This window comes from Bufo bufo, chromosome 4 (genome assembly GCF_905171765.1).
Source record: "Bufo bufo chromosome 4, aBufBuf1.1, whole genome shotgun sequence".
In the NCBI taxonomy this organism is placed as follows: Eukaryota; Metazoa; Chordata; class Amphibia; order Anura; family Bufonidae; genus Bufo; species Bufo bufo.
The window spans coordinates 132,399,158-132,418,520 of record NC_053392.1 but is presented as its reverse complement, the minus strand read 5'-3'; positions in this window follow the sequence as shown (position 1 = coordinate 132,418,520).

The following is a 19,363-nucleotide window of genomic DNA, read 5'->3' as shown; positions in this document are numbered from 1 at the left end:
TCCAAGGATTTTTTCTAACTGCCAGATTTGGAATAGTGAAAGAATATTTTTCTCTAAAATAAGGAAAATTGGAATCTCTCTTATGGAGGAAGGAGGGAGGGTTGCCTTCTTCTGGATCAACATTGCATGAGAATAGACTGGACTGGATGGACAAGTCTTTTTCAGCTGTAGTGAGAACACTACAATACTATTGAGATGACCTCATAAATTGTGCACTTGTAGAGTATATCGAGAGCGTATGCAGTCATGTACGGTATTATCCTGCCTGTTGACTCAGAGCTTGGTCCTATTAACATATTTGGCTCTCTATTTTCAGTGTTATACCTGAGATGACTTATCTACTCTCCCACAGGATTTCTTAGTCTATCGACTTCTTCTTGCCTCCAGTTTGATTTGTGTCTTTGTCATACCTTACTCATGGTCTATGGCTCAGAATAATTGCAGATGAATTTGTCTGCGCTGCTGCTGCATTGGAAAACTGACAGCTTCGTGGAGCCATTTTACTTCACTTGAGATGGTGCCAACTGATGTTTATTGTGTGCATGACGTCTGCAGTCCCGGAACGAGCATTTATTAGAAAAGCATGACGCATCCGTCTTCCGCAACACAACAGTAGTCAGGGCTCGTACTTAACAAAAGAGTCTAGAAGGATGAAAAAGAAAGGAAGATGTGGATTATCTGTATTGTTCTGTATTCTTCTGGGCTAATAAAGTGCCTGCTGCCATTCTCCAGTAGTAACGGAAGAATATGTATAAAATTATCCCCCTATGTCAAGATCATGACTTAGACACAGAATGGGAGCTTGCAGGGTCATGCTAGGCCAGTGGTGGCGAACCTATGGTACACGTGCCAGAGGAGGCACTCAGAGCTCTGTGGGCACGCGGTTCTGTGTGGGCGTCGCGTAGTGTTACCACCTGTGCACTATTACTAATGAGCACTTCTATTGTGGAGCGCTCATTAGTACACCCTTTGCCCCCTCTTTTGCTTGTGTTAAGAGAATAAATAAATAAAACTCGCCTCATAATTTGATCATGTCGCGGGGAACACTCGCTGCTCACTGGATGCGTAGGACAGGACCTGCGCTCAAGCAGTGAGTGGATGAGATGAGTTTTATATTTTTAATTTTTTGCTCAAGAAGAGTGGGGAAGGGGGCATTAATAATATAGTGGCATCTAATAGGGCCATTGTTAATACTGGGAGCCACTAATGGAGGAAAAGTAATACTAGGGGGCACTAATATGGGCATTAATTTTACTGGGGGTCATTAATGGGGGCCTTATTAATACTGGAGGCCACTACTGGGGCATTATTAATACTGGGGGCCACTAATGGGACATTTTAATACTAGGGGGCGCCAATGGGGCCTGTATTAAGCCATGCTACCACAGCTTAACTTGGCCGGTGTTTTTCAGTATTCAGGTTATATTGCCGCGTTGGAACTTTGCAATAAGTAGGTGGGTTTTGGGTTGCAATTTGGGCACTTGGACTCTAAAAGGTTGGTTATCACTGCACTAGGCCTTCCTGTGTCAGCTGTCCATCATCCAAATCTAAGCGAGTTTAGCTGCCACCACTCGTCCTATCAGGCTGACCAGGCACCTTGCATTAAACAACACACAAGTACACTCTTTACTATGCTCTCTAGCATTCCCTGGGTCAATACGCCAATATTGGTAAATTATTCTTCTAAGGTTGTGGCTTTGTTAGAACACAAGAAGGCTCTTATTAAAGTGAAGTTTTAATGTAAAAAAGGACAGTGCGTACAAAAAATTTGGTTATCATAGGAAAATACAACATAAAATATACAGAGATATACATACAATGCAAAAGAACAGTTTGGAAAATAAAAGGGATAAAAACAGAACTTAATACGTTACATGACGGTTTAAGTCCGGTTGTCTGGGAAGATTTGGCCAGTTCATCAAGCTAGTTGATGGCAGTTTGCTACAATGCACACGTGTTTAAAGGGATCTGCAGGCACCCCTATTAACCCCCTGCCACTGAAGCAAGAGAGAGGCCAGCGAATATGTTAATGTATTTTTTACATTATCTGCTGCACCCCAGTTCTGCCTCAAAATCTTTCTATATAAGATATCTTTTAAATACTGGGTGAATTCTTTCATTGGTCCCTGTTATCAAGCTGTGATCAATTAGACTTTGATACCGTAGAAGCATATACATGGCCTGAGTTCTCAGGAGGAATCACGCTGCCCAAATATGGATTAGGCCTTGTATTTCTTTGATGTATATCGGATTGTAGGGGTTTAATGTATGACTTCGGCTGGAGAGGACACAAGCCTTTTCATGACCCCTCTAATGGCTCTGTCAGGTCTCTAGAGCCTGTATTACACCTGCTGATTTTTCTGCAGGTGAACGCTCATTAGCGATCATCTTGCAGTGTAATACTGCCGCCGATTGCCCAATGAACAAGCAAATGCTCGCTCATCGGGCAATCCAAATCTTTTGACATGTTAAAAAATTATCGTTTGCAGCCGGCAGCTTGTGGTGTCTAATCATGATGTGCCACTGGCAAACCACAATACAGCATGGGTTCGGAGGAGATCTCTGCATGTAATAGCAGCGGTCTCCTCCGGTAGCGGTAAGAAACACGACCAGCCCGACAATCGTCTGCCGCATTGGGCTGTGTAATACAGCCTTAGGGTTTATGATAGGGCTGCCTGGTCTCTGTGAAGTGGCTCCATTTTACAGATTTTATTGCTACAATCTCCTGGCCTGGCTTTGGGTAGGGGACATGGATGATGTTATAACCAACTACAGGAATGTCAAGGGAGGGGTGACTACTCCAACAATCATTTTGATATCGATATGACAACACCTTATCATGCTAAAAAGGTTCTACATTTGTTTTTTCAAGAAATCATGCTAAAGAGGTGAAGATTGTGGTGGTCATTTATTAAGCCCCGATGCTGGGCTTAAAAAAGTCATAAACCACAGGTGTGGTGTGGGTGAGGCCATCAACCTCTGCATATTTAGTTTCATTTACACGAGTCTATGTCATCTATAAGTAGGCCTAGATTTTATTCTAGGTGCATGGACTGCCTGAGGATGAGCTTAATTCATGATAAGGTCTGCACAAGTCAGGTAGAAAATGCCAGTCTTGATAAATGAACCCCCCGTGTATTTTTGGTACTGCCAAGCTTGCTCTCCTCCTCTTCTTTCTCATATACATTCTAATTCAACAGGGAGATGCAGATCAGTTATATGAGACAGACTGCTTCATATGAACTCATAAAGGTGCCCGAAAGAGTATTAAACTGACAGCTAATACACATGCTTGTTTGGTTGAGCATGTATGTGCAAAACTGCTGCCAGACATGTCTGGTGGCGACCTAACTCCCGAGAGAACAAAAGGATCGGGCATTGAAATTCAAAATGCCCGATTCTGCGTTCTCCCAACATCAACTGTCAGGGGAGATTTAGGAGCTCCCTATACACATGAGATTGTTGGCCGGTTCCACTAAAAACGCGAGGTTCCACGACAAAAGTCTGACGTGTAATGAATACCAACCAGTTTGGCTTTCGGCTCTCCCCAAACTGGTTGGTATTCATTATTACAGGTATTTTGCCTCTTGTATTTATGCTCAGGGTGTGGTTGGTTGTTGGCTGTGTTGGGTGTCGGCCATGCCACCACATATACCCTGCTATACCTAGTGTTTCACACAGTGAATTTTGCTGTTCACATTGAGTTGCAAGGGGAAATTTTTTCCTGGTATAAGGGATGATCCATTTATGTAGTAGATGATTTATGTTTATTGTCACCCCACTATCAATCCCTGGTATCCGCACACTACTGTTACTGTATTTTATCTCATTGATCAGTACTTTCTGTGTTGGATTAACTGGTGATACAATATGTCTCAAGTATGGGGTTTGCCTGTTTTCTCTACTATTCAACACTCCCTGCATTTTTTACTCATTGTTGTATTGACTAATAAAGATGTTATTTTTGTATTTATCTATGTGTGGTTTTGATTACTTTTAGGTTTTCTGATATGATCCCACACATGTTTTGTTATATTGTGTATCTATGGATAAAACACTTTCACCATAGCAGCATGTGAACAGTTCACAAGCTGCACAGTTTCAGAAATACTGCCACCCTTGGCCTGAAAGCCAATAATCATTGCTTTTTGCAACTCTGAAAAATCGCCCCTTTTACCCATGAAAGCAACTAGGGATATGTGTGCAGACAGCCTATCGCACACCTTACATACCCACCAAGCCAGCTCACGACACATGACTTCCTTCATGAGTTACGTGCTGCCAACGTTGAATAAAGGAAGAGGTCATAACAACATGACTTAAAAATGTATTTATATATAAAGAGAGAGAGATAATGGAAAGATTGCCCAATATTTGCTGTATTTTGGGCTCACTTCTGGTTTTGGCTTACAAACACTGATCCAAGATGAAGATTAAGATCAAATGAAGATGCAGAACATCTTTGGATGAGAATAGGAACATTTTTCTTATTTTAGCAAAATGCAGTTTCCTCTTTGATTATGTTTTACGCAGTAAAATCACATGAAAATCTCTGGCAGATTTTCACGAAGGCTAAATAATGATCCAGTCCTGCAAGAATTATTCAAATGCGGGAAAAATGGACTGCACAAGGACTCCATCTGTGGTCTGTTTTTAAACTTGTTCTCTGTCCAGGACACATTCCCTACTCTTTATAGCTAGTCTTGTATTTGTTTAGTTTTTTTATTACAGAAAATATTTAGTTTTTTACATAATTTATTCTGTCCACATCCCTTGTCTGCCTGTTTTATTGTCTCAGAAAGCCATTTGCGATCCTAAAAAAATAGTCCGTGTGTCAGCTACATCTCCGGGACCAACCTCGGCTAACCCAAACTCACTGCACGGGTCTACTATTTTGTATTCATATGATGCTGATAGTACTGTACTGACCTGCAGTGAGACAGGAACTCACTGCATCATAAATCTCTATGATGCTATGAGTTCGGATCAGATTAACCATGGTCAGTATGGAAGATGCAGTCAACAAACAGACCGTTTTTCCCGGCCATAGGACACTGACCTTACTGTAAGACTAGACGCAGCCTCTCTTCCGACAAGCAGAATGATCTGTCAGTGTTAGGGCCGCCCAGATGCTTTCATCTTCTCATAATTTCCTTTACGTTCCATTTGCTAAATCAGCAGAGGAAAGTGGTATAGAAATAACACTAATAGAAAATGGATGAAGAGGTCTCAACAGGCATATCCATCTTGTGGATGACAGAGGGAGACTGATTCTAATCGGTATAGAGCGGACTACCTTGGGTAACCTTACATTTCTGCTATCAATAGCTGACCACAAGAAAATTTAGACAAGCACATTCCTAGTCGCAGGTGCACATCCATAAAGCTAGCTTGCAGGAAGCAAACAAAAACAGGTATGGCAGCACATTTCACATAGAAACAATAAAACTGGGAAATAGGGATTATTCTAAATGAAAGTGGTATTATACCTACTATAAATAAAAAAAAATAGAATTTCTTTGCGCACATTTTTGATCAAACGTGTGTCGGGCCCATCTACCAGGCGTCAAGGTGGCTTCTGCAGAAAATAGCTGACCACAGACATTTTCCTGTGTAGGGGGTCAGTGGGTCACCACATTCTCCCCTCACAATAGATGGAGAAAAGAAGGATCAGATATGTTGGATTTCTTCCAATAGAAAGGACATGCATGCTCAGCCAACAGCTACCTAAAGTATATTGGCATTTTATAAACTATCTCAAATATAAAGCGGTGTGAGTACCCCCACCCCATTATAAACCATTTTAATTCTTTTATAAAAGATAGGGTCAACCATTAGATGAACGTTAAAATGTAATAGCGGTATACAGTTTGGTGCACTGCATATAGATTAGTCCACAGCTTTATTTCCATTATAACTTCACTTATTTTTATTTCTGTTTCAATTGGTTCAGATTGTAGTATAATTTCTACAATAGATGAAAATATGACAATATTTAAGTAAATACAATCTTTTTTAATGAACCAAATGAATTAAAATGTATATTACATGTTTGACACAATCAGGGGATGCAAAAGATTTAAAAAAAAACGCATCTAGCATAAAAAACGCATGCAAAACGCAAAGAAAACGCATAGAAAATGCAATGAACTTGATTTCAATTGTAGAATATAAGACCTCATCTAGGATATTGATAGCGGTGGTAATTATCTTTGAGACTATATGAAATGTCTATTATGTACAGCTATTTAATTATCTGTTCAATTCTTTTGAGTTCTGTACCGGCGTTTAATGCTTGCTAAAATAAGATCCGTCCCACAGTTTGGTACATACTGTATCATGACTATAAAACACTTAAGGATATAGACAATCATATAGTGTAAGAAGGTACAAGGAATCATCGTGGATGATAGGTACGTGTCACCGAGGTTCCTGGCCTTGGTGAAGTAAGAGACAGTTTTTATGTGTCAGCAGCAGTTGCTGTTTGACACCTTAATACTTAGTATGGCTGTATAGCTGATCCGGGACAGCTCTTGCTGGGAGTAGTCAAAGTGCTTGGTGGAAGACTACTCCCCATGATCCAGGCCGGGTTTGGCCAGGCCTAAAAAACAGCCAGCACTGCCAGGTGAGGAGGATTACCTCAGTCTGACAGTGGAGCTCAGGAGGTGTGTGTGCTGGGATCTGAGGCTTGTGTCGTGCTGGAGGGCTGAGACCCGTCTGTAAGGGAAACGGGCCCCTAAAAGCCTGCTATGGACTGCTAGATGCAGAACTGCCAACAAGGTGACTTTTTTTCTATGTGGACTTTCCATTGTGTGTGAACTAACACCAAGACTGCAAAGTGATGTTTTGTTTTTGCTTTATGTGTGAATAAACATGGAAGTTTGATTTAAGAACTGGTAATTTGCCTCTGTACTGCGTCCGCACACCCTGTCTACCAGAGCGAATCCCCACAATAGCCACTGAGGAAGGAGTAAGATAGACTCTGAAACGCGTCGGGCCCTGTATTTTGATAGTATTTTATGTTTTTTTTTTAATATGTAAATGAATAAATGATACCTATCCTTGATATACTGTATACTGATTCGAACCAAGTCATTTCAGGTGGCGGAGTGCCTACTACAAGATGTCTATGTCTCAGATAACTTTACCATAAAAAAGGCTTGTTTGATCCAACCAAACTGGAACACAATATGGGGGAATGGATAAGCTGCTGCCAGACAGTGCAAATGCTGCTTACCTTTAGCATACCTCCCAACTTTCTAAATGAACAAAGAGGGACACTTTGTGCGGTGCGCCGCAGCAATTTTTTTTTTGCACTAGGCCCCACCTCTAACTCTGCCCAAAACATAACTATGCTCCTATTCCCAACCAGTCTTCTTAATGCCCCCACATAGTAATTATTCCCCCTTCATGCCACCGAACAGTATTTATGCCCACATTGTGCCCCTCACAGAATTATGCCCAGTTATGTGCCCCCAGTAATATGCCCAGTTATGTGCCCCCAGTAATATGCCCAGTTATGTACCCCCAGTAATATGTAGTATGTCCAGTTATGTGCCCCTCATAGAAAGTTAAAAAAATAAACACCATATACTTACCTTGTTTCTAGCAGCAGCAGGACATCAGCTGCTCTGGTCTGTGGAGGAGGAGGAGCCGAGGCTGACTGCCGGCTGGCTCCACCCCCACACAGACCAGAGGTGTGGAGAGCCGGCAGGGGGGAGGAATGATGGAGCAGGGATCCGATGCTGTCTCTCTGGTTCATCATAATACAGGCAACTGTTTTTGCTTCCTATGGAAGCGGGGACAGCTACCAGAAAGTGGGACATACCTCCCCCGTACTGGGACAGCGGGACAGCCACTGCAATCCGGGACTGTTCCGCCGGATCCGGGACGGTTGGTAGGTATGCTTTAGGAAAAAATAGGCACAACAGGGTTGTAATCCTAGATTTAGACTCTCTATACCACAAGAAGGGTAAGAAACATGAAGACAGGCTCAGATTGTAGGGTGTCACAGTTAGCTGTTATTAGTAAGTGGGGTAAGTGCAATGTTAATACTTTAATACTACATTTAATAGACATTTTGAAATTAGCACAAACTGGCCTAGTAGGGCGTACAATAACAATGGGCTCTTAATATCAACACAATCTGCAGACAAAAATTCTTTGTATAAGACCAAATATGTTATCTGCCCTTTTTGAGCATTTTTATAGGGGAAGACCATTTAGCCTGGCTCCCACTTCCATAGTACTGAAGGTGTTCATCATCTGTCAAGCATAGTAAAGTGATTCTTAGGCCTAGTTCACACGAACGTATGGCTTTTATAGTTTTTTGCGGTCCGTTTTTCACGGATCCGTTGTTCCGTTTTTGAGTTCCGTTGTGTTTCCGTTTCCTTTCCGTTTTTCCGTTCCGTTTTTCCGTATGGCATATACAGTATACAGTAATTACATAGAAAAAATTGGGCTGGCCATAACATTTTCAATAGATGGTTCAGAAAAAACGGAACGGAAACGGAAGACATACGGATGCATTTCCGTATGTGTTCCATTTTTTTTGCGGACCCATTGACTTGAATGGAGCCACGACCCGTGATTTACGGCCAAATATAGGACAAGCTCTATCTTTCAACGGAACGGAAAAACGGAAATACGGAAACGGAATGCATACGGAACACCGTTTTTTGTGTGAACTAGGCCTTAGGCTGTGTCTGTTTTACAATCTGCAAAAATCCAAACATATGGATGTGGCCCATGTGTCGTCCGCATTGTTTTTGTGGACCCATTGACTTCATACATTGTGTAGTGGCTGTGCTTGGTATTGTAGCTCAGTCCCATTCACTTGAATGGGACTGAGCTGTGCCTACGCCAATGTACAATGACATCACTGGCCCAAGAAGAGGCCTAAGCGCCTCTTCAAACAGCTGATCAGTGGGGGTTCGGGGAGTTGAATCCCCACCGATCGGATATTGATGACCTATCCTGACAATAGGTCATCAATATCAAATTATCAAATAACCCCTTTTAATGGATTGTCCGTAAAAAACATCAACTCCCCTTGCAGAGTACACAATTTTACTGTAGCTAACAGTTCGCTAACGATAAAGTGTCACAAGCCTATATCAGTCGTTGAAATGTTTCATGTGTGATGGTTAAATTAGGCTACTTTTTCACACTGGCATTTTGGTTTCCATTTGTCAGATCCATTCAGGGCTCTCACAAGCGGTCCAAAACGGATCAGTTTTGCCCTAATGCATTCTGAATGGATGAGGATCCGCTCAGAATATATCAGTTTGGTGTCCGCCTGACGATGCGGAGGGAAATGTAAGTCAATGGGGACGGATCTGTTTTCACTGACACAATATGGGACAATAGAAAACGGATCCGTCCTCCATTGACTTTCAATGGTGTTCAAGATAGATCCGCTATGTTAAAGATAATACAAACGGATCCGTTCTGAACGGATGCATGCGGTTGTATTATCTGAACGGAAGCGTTTGTGCAGATCCATGATGGATCCGCACCAAACGCGAGTGTGAAAGTAGCCTTAGTGAGGCCAAGACCTCCTGGAAGATTTATCAAATGAGTTCAACTTACTTTGAACTATCTCATTAGCATTCAAGACCAGGCCTTTAATTACGAATGCAGTACAGTAGACTGAAAAGTGGAGCTCTGATTTCCCAGGCACAGTCTCCAAGGCAATGTCAAAGGCAGTGTGCACGATAAACCCTGGACTAATGGGAATCGAACCTCAGGCAGCAGGACAGAGCACCACACTGACAAGTTCCCAAAGAGGCAGCAAGGGTTTATGCTACTATTTTTCAATCAGGCTTCAATATTACAGTCTAATGACCAGAGCAATGGCCGACCTGCTGGTCAGTAACTGCAGAAACGTGCTCATGTGATATAATAGTCAATAGTATAGGATGAGTTAGGTTACTTTCACATCTGCGTTGTTAATTGAGATCAGGTGGAGGATCTCAAAACCGGAATTACAACGGGTCTGTGCCAATACATCCGGATGCATCCGTTTCGGCCGTATCCGGTTGTATTAAATCAAAACTGAAAAAAACAGATCCGGTATGAAAATCTTTGTAAATCAATGGGCGCCGGATCAGTTTTTTTCTCTAGCAAAAAAAAAATGGGCCTCTTTCCCACGAACGTATTCGTTCCATGGCCGTATTGCGGGCTGCATACGGCGGTTACGCAATACACGGGTCACCAGCCGTGTGCATTCCACATCACGGATACGGACCCATTCACGTGGTGCGGAACGGAAGCACGGAACCCCACGGAAGCACTACAGAGTGCTTCCGTGGTGTTCCGTTCCGTGCTTCCGTTCCGCAAAAATATACAACTTGTTATATCTTTTTACGGAACGGACGGATCGCGGACTCCATTCAAGAGAATGGGTCCGCGATCCGCATGCAGCTGGCCCATGGTCATTGCCCGTGCATTGCGGACCGCAATTTGCGGTCCGCAGCACAGGCCCGGCCAGTACACGGCCGTGTGAAAGAGGCCTTACATTGATTTTAATGCTGGATCCGGTTTGTTCCGTTTCGCAAACCGGACATAAAACCGCATACTTATTGAAAATGAATGGGGACAAACTGAACCGTTTAATTCCGGTTATGAGATCCTCTGCCGGATCTCAAAACTGGAATTGAAACCACAGATGTGAAAGTAGCCTTAGGCCTCTTGCACACGAACGTTGTGCATCCGTTCCGTGCCGTGGAACTTGAATGGGTCCGTGATCCGTCCGCACCTCAAAAAAATAGAACAAGTTCTATTTTTTTGCCGTGTGGAGGCACGGACAGAAACACCACATAAGCACTTCCATCGGGCTCCGATCCGTGCTTCTATTCTGCATTTCCGTGATTGCGGACCCATTCAAGTGAATAGGTCCGCATCCGTGATGCGGAGTGCACACGGGCCGGTGCCCGTGATGCAGAGTGCCGGTGCCTCGGGCACACAACGTTCGTGTGCAAGAGGCCTTAGAAGCAGTGATGGCCAGTTCACCGTGTTCGCCCGCGAACACATGTGGACTGCCATCTTTATTCACAAGTCCGGCGATGCACAGGTAAGTCCTTACCTGTGCCTGTGCGCGAGCCGGTCTGAAAACAAATGCGGTCACCGGGAGCAGGCAGTTCCGAGAACAGCCGCCGGGGGCCTTCATCAGTCTCAGGACTGCCTGCTCCCGCTGACCGCATTTGATTTCAGACCGGCTCGCGCACAGGCACAGGTAAGGACTTACCTGTGCATCGCTGGACTTGTGAATAAAGATGGCAGCCCGCATGTGTTCGCGAGCGAACACGGCGAACTGGCCATCACTGCTTAGAAGGACATGAACAGTAAGGGCTTTACACAGGTAAACTGCCGATAACTGCCCATGTAAAGATGCTGTCGACCACCTAAAAAAAGAGCAAATGCTTGCTTGTCGTATGATGGCCACTTTCATTTGGCACCTAAAATTGTTGTCTGCAGCATATTGCTCCATGTAAGCAGGGATGTGTTGCCAAACAACGAATCAGTATCATAGTAGTGATCATTCATCCCCAAACAGAAGGGATCATTGCTGTATGTAAATTGGGACCAAACAGTTCATTCTCAATCATTGCCCTGTGCATCTGCTCATGTAAATAGGCCCTAAGCCTCTCAGAGGTGTAACTGGAAGTTTACAGACCCAACAGTAAAATCAGAGCCCCCCGCTTACCATGTGCTGTTCAGAATACAGCTGTCTCCTTATGTGGCAGCGAGTCTGGGTCTGATTACTACCTCTACTCATCCTACAGCTAGGCCCTTGTTCACCTCTAGATCACTGTAATCTTAAAGGGGTTGTGCAATGGCATAATATTGATGACCTATCCAACCCCCGGCAGCTGTCTGAAGGGATCACAGCACTCGTGTGAATGACATTTATCCGCACGCCGTCTTCCTTGTAGTGGCAGTGCAGTGTAATTGTTTACTGGAGGAAAGATGTGGCTGTTATACACCGAAAACAGTCTAAGATGCTGAGCGTTCTGCACTGTTCAAGCTCTGGATGGAGAAGGGGCCTCTGCACTGTGCTCAGAAGCACACTGAGGTCTGGAGCCATCCAGTGAAGAAAGACACACCCAGTTCCTTCAGTCTATCTATGTCGCTAAGGACGGGATTCACCTAGTAGTGGACAGCAAAATTGCTAGTAGTACAGATTTCATAAGCAATGGATAACATGAAAAGTTTTAAAGTGATTTACAGTTTCTTCAGGTTCACCTAAAGTGACCTTTGGGAATAAGTTGTTTAAAAAGTTAGGGGGAGATTTATCAATCTGGTGTAAAGTAGAACTGGCTTAGTTGCCCATAGCAACCAATCAGATTCCACCTTAAATTTTCTGAAGGATCTGCGAAAAATGAAAGCTGGAATCTGATTGGTTTCTATGGGCAACTGAGCCAGTTCTACTGTACACCAGTTTGATAAATCTCCCCGTTAATGCCCATTAAAGAATACACTGCTTAACAGAATTTCTATTACTGAGTTTTCATCTTGAAAAATTGTGGGAGATAAGAGAAAGTAATATGCTAAAGTGAACAGTAAAGCCTCTTTCACACGGGCGTTGCGGGAAAAGGTGCGGGTGCGTTGTGGGAACATGTGCAATTTTTCCGCGCGAGTGCAAAACATTGTAATGCGTTTTGCACGCGCGTGAGAAAAATCGGCATGTTTGGTACCCAAACCCGAACTTCTTCACAGAAGTTCGGGCTTGGGATCGGTGTTCTGTAGATTGTATTATTTTCCCTTATAACATGGTTATAAGGGAAAATAATAGCATTCTGAATACAGAATGCATAGTACAATAGCGCTGGAGGGGTTAAAAAAATAAAATAAAAATTTAACTCACCTTAATCCACTTGATCGCGCAGCCCGGCTTCTCTTCTGTCTTCTTCTTTGCTGTGTGCAGGAAAAGTACCTGTGGTGACATCACTCCGGTCATCACATGGTCCGTCACATGATCTTTTACCATGGTGATGGATCATGTGATGACCGGAGTGACGTCACCACAGGTCCTTTTCCTCCACACAGCAAAGAAGAAGACAGAAGAGAAGCCGGGCTGCGCGATCAAGTGGATTAAGGTGAGTTAAATTTTTTATTTTATTTTTAACCCCTCCAGCGCTATTGTACTATGCATTCTGTATTCAGAATGCTATTATTTTCCCTTATAACCATGTTATAAGGGAAAATAATAATGATCGGGTCTCCATCCCGATCGTCTCCTAGCAACCGTGCGTGAAAATCGCACCGCATCCGCACTTGCTTGCGGATGCTTGCGATTTTCACGCAGCCCCATTCACTTCTATGGGGCCTGCGTTGCGTGGAAAACGCACAATATAGAGAGAGCATGCTGCGATTTTCACGCAACGCACAAGTGATGCGTGAAAATCACCGCTCGTGTGCACAGCCCCATAGAAATGAATGGGTCGGGATTCAGTGCGGGTGCAATGCGTTCACATCACGCATTGCACCTGCGCGGAATACTCGCCTGTGTGAATGGGGCCTAACATTAGGTAGGTACTAATTGCTCATACATCGGCCCCATACACACGGCCAAGACTATGTTTTGAATTGTATGGAGCCGTAATAGGGCAGCCAATGAAAAGCAGGGGGTATGTCTTTTATTTCATGCAAACGCATTTTGGATTCTGTAGGAATCTGTGACATCTTTCTTCGCATGCCTTATGAAGTTTTCTGCCCTCGAAGCACACCCCGTCTGTGATCTGCCATGTAAGACAACCTTATCATGTGACCAGCGTGCAATGACACAGCAGCGTGCCATAAAGTGTCACCTCTCTCTTGTTGCCATACAGGAAAGCATTACGAGGCAGCTCACCATCAGTCGGGAATATTGTTCATTCCGTTCACTCTTCCTGTACACTTCTGGTATACTTCATAGGGTGACATTATTATTTAGGATTTGGTCCAGGATCACCCATTTGTTAAATTTAAACCCCCATCCCCCACCATCAGTATCAATCTTAATGCATAGTAATAAGGTACTAAGACATGATGGGAAAGCAAAGTCATTTTCCTCTTCCCTGCATATCCTGGAATACTGCCCATACCAGATCTGAATGGATGAAATTATTTTCAGGAAGCCTGGTCAGCCATATTGTATGATAGAATGGCATACAAAGGGTAGAGCAAGGGGGCTGTTGCCTAGCAACTGACTTATGCTAATGAGCAGAAAAATGACATTTCACGATAAACCGTCTGGTCCCCAACCGCCCCCCCCCCCCCTGTTTCTGACAATGACTGTCCTCCGCACACGTTAGTCCCCTTATGAAGTACATTCATAGCAAAGTAATGATGTTTTCCCCTGATGGATATAGCGCCCCATAATGGTTATATCAGGAATCATATAACATGGTTGCTTGTGTGCAAGAACACATTGAGGGAGATTTATCTAACTAATGTAAAGTAGAACTGGCTTAGTCGCCCATAGCAACCAATCAGATTCCACCTTTCCTTTTTCAAAGCTCCTTTGGAAAATGAAAGGTGGAATCTGATTGGTTGCTATGGGCAACTAAGCCAGTTCTATTTTACACCAGTTTGATAAATCTCCCCCATTGTTCTGATATGTCTAGTGTAAAGTTGTCTCACAGAAGTCATTCATCTAACATTCTGTAGAGCTTGCCATACTGAATCGTTTAAACAGCGACCCTCTTATAAATTCAATTGCAGCTCCAATGTCATAACCAGCCTAAAGGTACCATCACATGGCGCGGTCGTGTCGCAGTTGTGATATCAAGTACTGTGTGGCCATATGATTTGCAACGGGTTCTAATTAAACTGAAACTAATTAAGACCAAGCTGTTTAGTTGATTTTCTTTGTTAACGGTTGTGCGGCATCCGCAATACTGTGCAGCCATTAACAATGCAGACCGACTAAACAGTATAGTCTTAATTAGTACTTCGGCTGCGTGGTACTTGACCGCAGTGTGACCCCGTCATAACCACGACATGACTGCGCCATGTGGTCATACGGTTAGGGCAAGACTAGCGCTATTTCTGAAGAAAAATCTTTCTTTAATGAAGTTTATTTATACTGTGAAGCACACTGTAGACCAGGGATCGGCAAGCTCCAGCACAACAGCTGTTCTGAAACTACAACTCCCAGAATCCTCCTTTCACTTCTGTGGGAGTTAGATGAAGGATAATGATCCCTGCTGCAAGCATTACTGTGGTCAGCTCCATGTTGAAATTATTGAATTACATTAAACTTGGTAGACATTAGCAATTTGAATATATAATTCATTTATTTGTTAGTTTACCTTGAGCAATGAACACTGGCATCGCCCTAGCTTTTAGCAACTGTTGTACTATTGTGTGCTATCAGAACCATATCACTGGCACTTGAGACTGTAAGAAAGGAAAATAAGATAGTAAAATAAGAAAAAATATTCTTCATCAGACCTCAGATCAGACCCCAAATAAGACCCCCCATTCCTCATTAGACCTCAGATCAGACCCCCATTCCTCATTAGACCTCAGATGAGACCCCCAATGTTCATCAGACCTCAGATCAGACCCCCATTGCTTATCAAACCTCAGATCAGAACCCCATTCCTCATCAGACCCCCATTACTCATCAAACCGCAGATCAGACCCCATTCCTCATCACTCTTCAGATAAGATCCCTGTTCCTCATCAGACCTCAGATTATACCCCCAAATCAGACCCCCATCGCTCATCAGACCTCAGATCAGACCCCCATTAGACTTCAGATGAGACATAAAATAAATAAATGAACTAACCTCTCCTGCACCAGGCAGCACCACCGCTTGCAGATCCAGCATTCTCTTCCTGCACTCACCACTACCTGGTCATCTGCCGGAGCTGGTAACTGGGAACACATGCTCACACAGTGGTAGGCAGCAGCAAACCCTGCAAGATGATTAAAGGAGTTACCCGACCCCTGAAATTCCCTCCCCCATATGCTCGGGCCCCTTACACATCATGTACTTACCTCTCCCCCTGGCACCTGCATTTCAGGGGTCAGATAACCTCTTTAAAGGAGCTGTTCTATGAAAAATATTTTACGTTTTTCAAACCAGCACCTGGATCTGAATACTTTTGTAATTGCATGTAAATAAAATTAAAGAGGACCTTTCATCTGGAAAAAAAATTGTGAACTAAGTATCATGATATATACAGTGGCGCCCAGGGATCTCACTGCACTTACTATTATACCTGGGCGCCGCTCCGTTCTCCCGTTATGTCCTCCGGTATGTTCGGTCACTTGGTTATAGTAGGCGGAGTCTGCCCTTGTTCTCCTGGGCGTCTCCTTCTCCTAGGCTGTAGCGCTGGCCAATCGCAGCGCAGAGCTCACGGCCTGAGAGAAGGAGACGCCCAGGAGAACAAGGGCAGACTCCGCCTACTATAACCAAGTCCCCTAAGTCTCCGCCTACTATAACCCAGTGACCGAACATACCGGAGGGCATAGCAGGAGAACGGAACGGCGCCCTGGGATAATAGTAAGTGCAGTGAGATCCCTGGGCGCCGCTGTACAGATCATGACACTTAGTTCACAATTTTTTGCCAGATGAAAGGTCCTCTTTAAGTATAGCTGCAGCATGCTCAGGAGAGGGGAGAAGAGGATATGATTTATAGTGGCAAAAAGGGAGGTTGTAGTTGTTACTTGGTGCTCTGATGCTTCGCAGGGCCGTGCAGTGATGAGAAGGGCACACCTTTCTTCCCTTCAAGGCACAACGTGGTCTAGGTATTCTCCTGTTCTCCTGCCTGATGGTGGTTCGGGATGACCTTGATGGTGATGAACTGTAAGGTGCAAGACAGGGTCCCCTGCAGCGGTGGAAGCAAAAATACATGAAATGCATACATTACATAACCTTTAGTGGGACGCTGCATTGCAACCAAGTTATAATTTTTTTTTTTATCTGTATAGCACCACCTGCTGTTTGATCTTTTCCTTATTTCTCTGTCCACCTCGCTGAGGTAGTCCCACATGCTCATTTCCATCATTCATCTGCCACCAGACCTATCTGCTGTTAGAAGCCGTGGCACAGAGAGAGAGAGAGCAGCAGAAAGGATACATCCCCTGAGTTAGCAATTTGAAATAAATCTAGCAGAGCAATTGGAGCAATAAAGTACATCACATGTCGGGAAGGGGTTAAATAATCTGTGCACTTTTTTATATGGAAGCATAAGATGGTTGAGATGCTGTGTCTGTAGTACAGTCAGTGTACAGTGCCATGTGCCACTTGCCCTGCGCCTGTAGGCCAGTCCTGCCTCCTCCTATTTTCTAAGAGGTCTTCTCATCCTATGTGGAAATGACTGGGTTGAGGATGGCCAATGTCACAGTATCAGCCCAACAGATATGTCCAATATGTCTGACCAGTGGGAAATGTGTTTGTATCTGTTATGTACAGGAAAGTTGTATTATATACATTACTGTGAGTGTGCAGCCATATAGTAAGCACACAGCGTAGAAGACTTTCATGCATGTTAATATGACCAACCATAGAAGCCCAGAATAACATCTAGGCCTATACACAATTAGACTGTAGCTCTCATTCGGATTTCTGGTTTACTTGTCTGGATTAGCTGATTCTGTGCAATTCACCGCGCAACAATGATTTTGCTACTTAAAGAAAAACATGTGATTTATACTAAAATGAGCGCGCTGATTCCAAATATGAACTCGGAATTTGTCTGACACTTCTAGATTTTAACGCCTTAAGGACCCTGGGATTTTCCATTTTTGTGTTTTAGTTTTTCACTCCCTGCCTTCCCATCGTCCTAACTTTTTTATTTTTCCATTCACATAGCCTTATGAGGGCTTATTTTTGCGGGACAAGTTGTACTTTCTAATGGCACCATTTACGGTTGCATACCATGTAGTAGGAAGCGGGAAAAAATTCAGAATGGGGTAGAATTGGGAAAAAATGCAATTCTGATAAAGGTTTTTATTTTATTTTTTTTACACTGTACACTATGCGATAAAATTTACCTGTTATCTTCATTCTCCAGGTCAGTACGGTTACACCGATACCACACTTGTATAATTTTTCTTGCGTTTTAATACTGAAAAACAATTAAAACCTTTGAGGAAAAAAAATAAATATTTATAACCATATTCTGACCACTATAACTTTTTTGTAATTATGTGTACGGGGCTGTGTGAGGGCTCATTTTTTTGCGGGATGATCTGTTCTCTTCAGTGATACCAATTTGAAGTGTGTGCGACTTTTTGATCACTTTTAATAAAAAAAATATTGGGTAGTTGAAGTGACAAAAAATGGCAAATTGGCTGTTTTTTGTTTTTTTTCCCGTTACGCCATTTGCCATATGCTATTAATGTGGTGATGCCCATGATGTTTATTTTTTTTTTTTATTGTTTAAGTATTTTTATTTTAAGGAAGGGGGGTGATTTGAACATATTTTTTTATATTTGCAAAACCTTTTTTTAATATTATTTTTACTTTTTTTTTTAAGTCACCTTGGGTGACAATAACTGGCAATCATTAGATTGCCTATTGTGTTCATTGATGTCTATATAGACACCATTGAACACTTCATTGGCACTATACCAATACAATGCTGCCACCTAGTGGCCTGTATTGGTATAGTCATATAATAGGCACCGAAGCCTGCTTGAGGCTTCAGCCTATTATATCAATGTAACAGGTTCCCTGATCTCTGCCGGGGAGCGCTGTTACCGGAGCGGAAGTGCGCGACTTCCGCTTCCGGACTGCGCAGATGCCGTGGTCAAATGTGACCACGACATCTGAAAGGGAAAATGTATGCAATCAGCCTTATGGCTGATCGCATACATGTGCTGCGGGTCTCTGCTATTTAAAATAGCAGAAACCCGGCGGCTATGGCGCCCGCTGCACGTGCGAGTGGGTGCCATGTTTGGGGACTGGACTTCCGCCGTACATGTAGGTTCTTAAGGGTTAAGGATTAAAGGGGTTGTTATACATGCAAAGCCTATTCAGTCATAATATTAATGCATTATATTGGAAATATTCCAATGGACATGTCCAGACCCGTTCGGACGCACTCAGGCTGATGGCAGCAGTAAGTATATAAGGCAAGGTGGACAGATTTTGATAAAGTGATCTGTTATAGTGTTATAAATTTGGAAACTTAAGATGGATAAACGCAAATGTGTTAACGATCCAGACAATTTCTGCTACATACAGTAGTTCCGACCATAAACGATGACGACTGGCGATCCGGCGGTGTTATTCTCATGACCCGACGAGCTGCTTCCGGGAAACCAAAGTCTTTGGGTTCCGGGGGGAGTACGGTTTGAAAGCTGACAAAGTACACTGTATGTCACAGATACATTTTTGAAGTGCACACGTTACACTGCAGA